Here is an 8,791-nt window from a genome sequence, read left to right on the forward strand (position 1 = left end):
TCTTGATCCTCAGATCTCAGCCTCCTGAGCATCTAGGATTACAGGTGTGAGTCACCAGTGGCCAGCAGCAAATACAGATTTTTTGTGGCCAGTGAAGGGGTCAGTGCTTACACCAAAAAGTTCTGTCTCTAAAACCAGTGATACCCTTCTTTCCCCATCAGTCCTATCTAAATAGGAAAGCTCTTGGCCCTATCAGCTCTTCCTGTGACTTGGAGGGGTTAACTCATGATTCCTTCCTCAGTGCAAAGCTGTAATCTGTATCTGGTTCCCAGGAAAAGTAACTGATAACTCCCCTACTTGCCTGATAGATGATAAGATTCACTTTGCAGGTAAGTCTTGTTTCCTACCGAGGAGGGAAAAGGCCCAGAAAGGTAAAGAAGAATGAGAGCTGTGCACTAGTGACTCACTCCTATAGTCCTAGCTACTGGGGAGGCTGAGATCTGAGGATCTTGTTTCAAATCCAGCCCAGAAGGAAAGTCTGTGAGACTTAGCTCCAATTAACCACCAGAAAACTGGAAGTGGTGCTGTGACTCCAAGTGGTAGAAATGTAGCCACGGGTTTGGAGGTTGTGCCAGGGGGTGAGTTTGGGACCAGGTTTACATGGGGTCTGAGCAAGGAGGCAGATAATTGAAAGTGCCACTAGGTCTAGGAAGTTGGGGCTTTTCCCGTTGGCCCTCATAGGGTTGTTTACAGCTGGGCCTGGGTGAGATGTCCTGCCTGAATACCAAAGCAGGTTCCCATATTGAGGTTCCATCTGGTGTCTGTATGGGCCTGAGGCAATAGGATGGGGGTCAATCTTCAGACCCGCCAGACCTGGCACTGTGGCTCAAGTGATAGAGAACTAGCCTTGAGCAAAAAGAAGCTAGGGACAGTGCTCAGGTCCTGAGTTCAAGTCCTAGGACTGGCAAAAAAAAAATCTAAGGCCCAGATCTGGGTTAAAGCCCCAGTCCCCTCCAAAAAAAGAAAAGAAAGAGGAAATAAAAGAGAGAGGGAAAGAGAAAAGAGGTGAAGCACTAGTTATCTGTAATAATTAAATGAAAGGAAGAGTTTTGGACTGGGGGTGGGGGGTCCTAAGCTCAGGCATTGTCTCCACTCAGGACAAATCACCACCACCTAAAAGCCTTCAGGACGAGGTAACCAGGCGGGTCCGTGGCGGAGGTGCCCCGACACGGGCCTGGGGACTCCAGGAGTCCCCCACCTTCCTGCAGGGTCCCCAGAGACTCCAGGAGTCTTATCCATTCCTGACCCCCTGACACCCTTTAATGAGGTCCTTTGGGGACGCCCTCTCCTAATTATTGGGATCCTTCCGTTCCCCTTCCCAAAGCCTGGGGACGCCCGAAGTGGCGGGACAGGCTCCATAGTCTTACCAAATTTTCCAAATCATCTCCCAGAGACATCTCATTGGGCATGCCTGCATTCTAACCTTAAGACTCTCGGCTGACGGTTTACAGTAAAACAACAACCACAAAAACTGACCTGTTTGCCTACCACGCGATCTGGCCTCAGTTAACCATGGCTACCATTGGTCTGAGTTCCAAACCTTCGATTTTACTCTTACCCATTTAAACACTTCTCCAACAAAACGGCCAGGGGTCCAAAGTCCCCAACACCCAAGCCCTTCTCTGCCTCCACTCCAGAGACCCCTTCTGCTCTCCTGCCTTGCTCACTAAGTCCTTCTGGGCTGTAAGCCTTCCAGCTCTCTCCTCTAGAAAAGGAATTTTCCTTGCCTTGTATTAATCTCCATCTCCTCCCTCCTTTCTGTCTGTCTGTCTGTCTGTCTGTCTCTCTCTCTCTCTCTTTCTCTACCCCTCACCAACCTCCAGACTCAAGATCATTTACCATTACATCACCTCCATTCCCGCTGACAGCACTTGTACCCTTGTACCCTTGAGAGTGAGAGGCAGGCAGGGTCCCAGGGACCCCCTCTAGGCTCCCTCTTAAAGGCTAGTCATCCTAGAATAGCAGTTCCATAAACTCAAGTCTATTCTCCTTCGTGGCTCCTGTAACTACATTCCTCTTCTCTTTAGCTGGTCTGGTTTCTCTAAGTAAAATCTGTCTGCTCCAAGCAAACTTCTTCTGTTGACCTTTGCCCTCTCTTAGTTCTTTTGTTTTTCCTTCACCCCCAAAATCCCATAGCATACCCAAAACAAATCTATCCCTTTTGCCCTTGGGACTCAGACACTAAACCATTACTTTTCTCTTTCCTGAGCCTACTTACTTCAAAATCTGGATTCTTAATTTCTCTCTTAAGGCAAGCTGCAGAGTAAAATCTCTCTCTCTCACCTCCACCCTGACAACTCTATTCAATAGCCTCCCCTCATTAGAAACCTGTTCAGCCACCCCTCCCCCAGTTCTCTTTACAGGCCTTGGAGACTGACACCTCAGAAGAGACAAAGGCCACATGGGGAGTTTCTGCAACCCCTCTACTCTTCCGCCAAGCTTACTCTTCTTCTCTGCTGTAGGTGTTTAAATATCCAATTCATATACTAATGCCTCAGCATCAAAGCTGTTTTAAAGGTTTTCCAGTCTTGTTATCAATGTTTAAGCATGGAGATTTTGTTAAATTCTGTTTGTTGTTTGCTAAATCTTAAGCTTTGTCTTGTATTTTGTTTAGTATTGCCAGTTTATCTAAAGCTGACCATATGGTTCCATCCTATTGAGCAAAATAATAATTTTGTCGCTAGGATTCCAGAAAACTTAACTCCCAGCCATTCCTTTCTAATTATGCCTCAATGTTCCCTACCTTTAGAGACTTGCTTTAGACTTATATATACCTTATATATCTTATATATACCTCCTTATATATACCTTCTTATATACCTTATGTATACCTCCTTATTATATATACCTCCTTATATATACCTTATGTATACCTCCTTATATATACTACCACTAAAATCCACCATTATTCTCCTCATCCAGATAAAACCAGACCAGGGTGAGCTCCCTCCCCAAACCCAGTCCTCAGCCTTTCCTTCCCGGCTCTCCAACCACCAAAAGGTCCTTATCTTTCTTAAAGACGCCACTACTTTTGTAACCCCAAACCATTATCTGCTTTCTCTCACTACCTTCCTAGAGCTAAAGCCTATTATTCTCCACCTTCTCTCAGCCTCTCTCCTAACTCCTATCCATTCTCCTCTTAACACCCCAATCCTGGGAGTCAAAAAGCCAAGTGAGGGGGCTGGGAATATGGCCTAGTGGCAAGAGTGCTTGACTCATATTCATGAAGCTCTGGGTTCGATTCCCTAGCACCACATATATAGAAAATAGAGGTGGCGCTGTGGCTCAAGTGGCAGAGTGCTAGCCTTGAGCAAAAAGAAGCCAGGGACAGTGCTCAGGCCCTGAGTTCAAAGCCCAGGACTGGCAAAAAAAAAAAAAAAAAAGCTAAGTGACTCCTAACTTGGTTCAAGACCTCCAAAAACTTAACCAGGCAATTGTTCCAATGTGCTGTATTGTGTCCAATCCCTACAGCCTACTCTCCCATATCCCCCTGATTGCACATTCTTTTCAGTCTTTGACCTAATCGCCATACACCCCACCTCTAGGCCCCTTTTTGCCTTTACCTGGGATGACCCAGACACCCTCCGGGCCTAGCAGCTAACCTGGATCGTGCTTCCCCAAGGGTTCCATGACAGCCCCCATTATTGGGCCAATCCCCGCAAAAGGATTTAGCCTCATTAGATCTCTCCCCCAGCCTCCTCCTTCTATATGTAGATGACCTTCTCTGCAACCCTCCAGCGGACCTAAACCTCAAACACTCTACTCTCCTTGCTTCCTGGGATTATAGGCCTCCAAAGACAAAGCCCAGATAAGCCAAAGATTAGTTATATATTTGGGACTAACCATTTCGCAAGAGAGACAAGCCATACCTCCCCACAAGGTCCAGGAGCTCCTCAACTATCCCCCGCCTCAATCCAAGTGAGACCTCTTGGCCCTCTTGGATGTCTTTAACTTCCATATCTGGATCCCCAGCTTTTCTCTTTAGCCCAACTTCTGTACTCAGCCAGTAAAGGGCTCCTCGACAAGCCCCTCCTGTTCCCCCAATCTTCCTCAGTTCCTATCCTCCTCAGCTCCTCCACAGCTCCTATCTACCTACTTAAGCTCTCTCTGTCTCTAACCTCTAACCTCTCCCTCCCAGACATTAACAACCCCTTTTTCCTTTTCTATTCTCTGTCAAAGGGGAGAAGACACCTTTCACCCCCTAGAGTGTTAGTATTTCCCCTACCTCAGCCCCTCCCACTAGCCCCCAGCTCTACCCATACCTGAACTCCCTGTCCTAGAGGTATAATTGGCCACTCCCACTCGCCACTCTGACCTGCCTACTTCCCCTCTAGCCCCAGCATTAAGGTGGATTAAGGTGCAGACGCTATGGGAGATTTGGTCCCACTACTAAACCTCCTTATAAACCTTCTCCTGTCTGTGACTATCTCCTGACTATCTCTGCATGGTCCCCTGGGGTGGTTGGGGCAGATTCTTTCATAGGGTACCTATCCAAACAACTGGATAAGGTCACACAGGGGTGGCCCCATTGTCTCCAGGTTCCAGCAGCTGTGGCACTCATAGACCGCCCAGAAAGTTTCCCTCCACAGCCCACTCCACATTCTAACCTCTCACTCCCTTAAGGATCTCCTCAGCCACAAAGCCTTTTCTATCCTTAGCTCCCTCCCAAATACAGACTCTTCATGCCTTTCTCCTTGACCCTACTCTATTTGAACAAACTCCCCCTTTAAACTCTGCTACCCTCTTGCCTACCTCAGCCCAAGAACCAGAACCTCTCATACATTCCTTTTGATACCCTAGATCTCTCTCTAAACCCATTCTCCCACATCTCAGACTTGCCTATCCCTGCCCCCCCCCCAACTGGTTTGTTGATGGCAGCTGTCTTAGATGCTCCTCCTACATGGCAGGATATGCCATTATTCAAGGAAACCCCGAGGAACCCAGTTATCTTGTACACATAGAAGTAAAATCTTTGTCCCCATACCACCTCACAACAGGCAGAGCTGGCTGCTCTAACACCTCCACCATGCTGCTGGCTGATCTGAAAGTTAACATCTATACCAACTCAAAATATGCATATAACATCATTCACTCCAACATCCTGATTTGGATGGAGAGAGGATTTTTTTTTTTTTTTTTTTGGGCCGTCCTGGGCCTTGGACTCAGGGCCTGAGCACTGTCCCTGGCTTCTTCCCGCTCAAGGCTAGCACTCTGCCACCTGAGCCACAACGCCCCTTCTGGACGTTTTCCATATATGTGGTGCTGGGGAATCGAACCGAGAGCTTCATGTGTAGGAAGCAAGCACTCTTGCCACTAGGCCATATTCCCAGCCCTGGAGAGAGGATTTTTAACTCTAAAAGGATCCCCCTATTGTTAATGCTGCTACTCTTATCCAGGACCTCCTGGATTCTGCACTGCTCCTGGAGCAGGCAGCCATCATGCACACTCACTCGCCGCTGCCCCGCAGCAGGATGAGGCCCAGCTCCTCTTCCAGACAGCAGTGATGTAAAGATCCAGTAAGGAGAAATGTAAATTAAAAAAAAAACAACTTAAAAACTTAGTAAAGAAAGCCTTGGAAAGGGAAATTGAAGAAACAAGAAATGGTTTCCTCTGGATAAGAAAGGATTTGGAAAGTAACAATTGTCTTAAAGGTATGTTCCATGGAAATTATGACAAACTCCAAAAAGTTTCAGTATGTAGCAGATGGTATGAGTATGTCTTAAAAGATAGAACTTGAGAAAAGCTGGTATGTAATTAAGTTGACTATGATTTACAATAAAAACTACCATCTCATTCTTTTTTTTTTTTTTTTTTTTTTTTTTTTTTTTGGCCAGTCCTGGGCCTTGGACTCAGGGCCTGAGCACTGTCCCTGGCTTCTTCCCGCTCAAGGCTAGCACTCTGCCACCTGAGCCACAGCGCCACTTCTGGCCGTTTTCTATATATGTGGTGCTGGGGAATTGAACCCAGGGCTTCATGTGTAGGAGGCAAGCACTCTTGCCACTAGGCCATATTCCCAGCCCTCATTTTTTTTTTTTTGGCCAGTCCTAGGCCTTGGACTCAGGGCCTGAGCACTGTCCCTGACTTCCTTTTTGCTCAAGACTAGCACTCTGCCACTTGAGCCACAGCGCCACTTCTGGCCGTTTTCTATATATGTGGTGCTGGGGAATTGAACCCAGGGCTTCATGTATACGATGCAAGCACTCTTGCCACTAGGCCATATCCCCAGCTCCTCATTCTTTTTTTTATACTCTTTATATATGTATTTTTTTTATTATCAAACTGAATTACAGAGAGGTTACAGTTTCATACATTAGGCATTGGATACATTTCTTGTACTGTTTGTTACCTCGTCCCTCCCATCTCATTCTTTATGTTCTTTCTATGGAAGTAATTGTTTGTGTAAACCAAAGTTCACTTAAATGTTTGTTTATGTCAAGGTCCTTCAAATGAACACCTTTTAACTCAAATGCCACTTTTCTTGTTTAATCTGTAAGATACCTTAAATACAGACCTAAAAGGACACCAGCTTCTGCATTCTTTGTTATAATCACAAAGGTTTAGTGACACCTACAATGTCTTAACCTCAAAGTATCCTAAAAGTATCATATGCAATTAAGAATAACTGTATCTCTATTTGATCTCCTTGTTGCTTTAATTGGGAATGAAAAAGGGTTTTTGTGACAAAGACTGCAGTTCAAAGCCAGCCTAGGCAGAAAAATCCCCTGAGAGCTCCATCTCCCAACTAACCAGCAAAGGGCCAGGCTAGAAGCTTGGCTCAAGAGAATTAACCAACCAAACGTTGGAAGTGGCATTGTGGCTCAAAGTGGTACAGTATAGCCTTGAGCAGAAGTGCTCAGGTTCAGTGCCCAGGCCTTCAGTTCAAACCCTGAGATTGAAAAAAATGCCTACTGAGCCATCCCAAGAACAAGCACCTGGACCTTCAGGTCAGTCCAGATAACCAGGAACTATGGCACGCGTGCCATCAGCAGCCGCTGCCACCTATGCGCAGGGGTGCAGGATGGATGCAACTCCATGGAGACACTGGCCCCCTCCCTCAGCCTTGGGGTCTGCCCACAAGCACCTGCCCACTTCCTCTGCTCTGGGGACACCGGGGACACTCATTCATTGGAAATCATTGCAAATTCCACCGCCTGCGATGGCCGGGGCTCTAGGGGCCAGGCAGCCACCCCGCAGACAGCCCAGCACTGGTGCCACTTGGATAAGTTGTCCTGAGTCCCCCAGTGGAGGAAGCTGCCCAAGCTTGGGGCGATGCCTGCCTTTGTGTCCTCCCTTCCCCACCCCACTTCCCACCCACCCCCCCAACCCCCCCCCCGCCCAAAACCTGGGCTGGCCTGGCTAGAACTTATAGGCACAGGAAGGAACTTCCTGAATAGAGTCCCAGGGGCACAACAGTTAGGGGAGAGACTCAACAAATGGGACTACTACAAAATAAAAAGTTTCTGCACAGCTAAGGACATAGCCACCAAACTAGAAAGACAGCCAACCATATGGGAAAGGATCTTCACCAGCACAGCAACAGACAAAGGCCTAATATCTATCATCTACAGAGAACTCAAAAAACTAAGCCCCCCCAAGCCCAGTAAACCAATTAGGAAATGGGCAAAGGAGCTAAAGAGAGACTTCACAAGAGAAGAGATAAAAATGGCAAAGAAACATATGAGGAAATGTTCAACATCCCTGGCAGTAAAGGAAATGCAAATAAAAGACCACGACGTCCCTCAACTTTTCATACTCTTTCAGGGTTTCAAATGATGGGAATCAGCCTTGTTCTCCTTGTTGCTCCCCTCACAGCACATTTTTTTAAAATTTATTTATTAATTAAACAAAAATTTTTGACAAGGTGTTGTGCACAAGGGGTACAGTTACATAGCAGGGCAGTGTGTACATTTCTTGTGATATCTTATACCCTGTTTTTCTTTCCCTTCCCTAGGTCAGGTAGACATATATACTATACACAGTGTACCAAGAACATCTACAGTAGCCATGTGCCCTACGCCTAGGGCATTAAATGTGATGTCGACAGTAGACAATATGTCAACAATAGTCTTATATGAATGTACATACACAGCTTTTGAGCTATTGTGATCCACTGAGAGGTCTATTTTTGACCTTTATATGTTGAGTAGTTGTTTGGTTTTAGTTACATAATGTAGGGTCGCTGACCCAAACCTGTGGGAAATACCATTTGACAAGAAGTTTTTGGTTTTGCAGACCTGGTCTCTACTGTCTCCCCCTCCCCCCTCCTTAACAGTCATATATCAGGGAGATCATGCCCCTTTGTTTTCTGTGTTCTAGGCTTGTCTCGCTCAACATTATTTGTTGAAGTTCTGATCATTTCCCTGTGAATACCAATATTTGACCATTTCTAATTGCTATGTAGTATTCCATTGTGTATAGGTACCATATTTTTTGGATCCATTCATCTGTGGAGGGGCATCTGGTTGTTTCCATATTTTGGCTATTGTGAATTGTGCAGCGATAAACATGGAAGTGCAGATGTCTTTTTGATATCTTGGGACCTGCTGTTCAGGATAGATGCCTAGAAGTGGTATGGTTGGGTCATAGGGTAGGTCTATGTTGAGCTTTTTGAGAAACCTCCATACTGTTCTCCAAAGTGGTTGTACTAATTTGCACTCCCACCAACAATGGAGAAGGGAGTAATTTCAAGGATTCAGGTCTGATGTTGAGGTCCTTGATCCATTTTGAGTTGATCTTGGTGCATGGTGATAGGCTAGGGTCCACTTTGAGTTTTCTGCATATGGCTGCCCAG

This window comes from Perognathus longimembris, chromosome 17, assembly GCF_023159225.1.
Source record: "Perognathus longimembris pacificus isolate PPM17 chromosome 17, ASM2315922v1, whole genome shotgun sequence".
NCBI classification, from domain to species: Eukaryota; Metazoa; Chordata; class Mammalia; order Rodentia; family Heteromyidae; genus Perognathus; species Perognathus longimembris.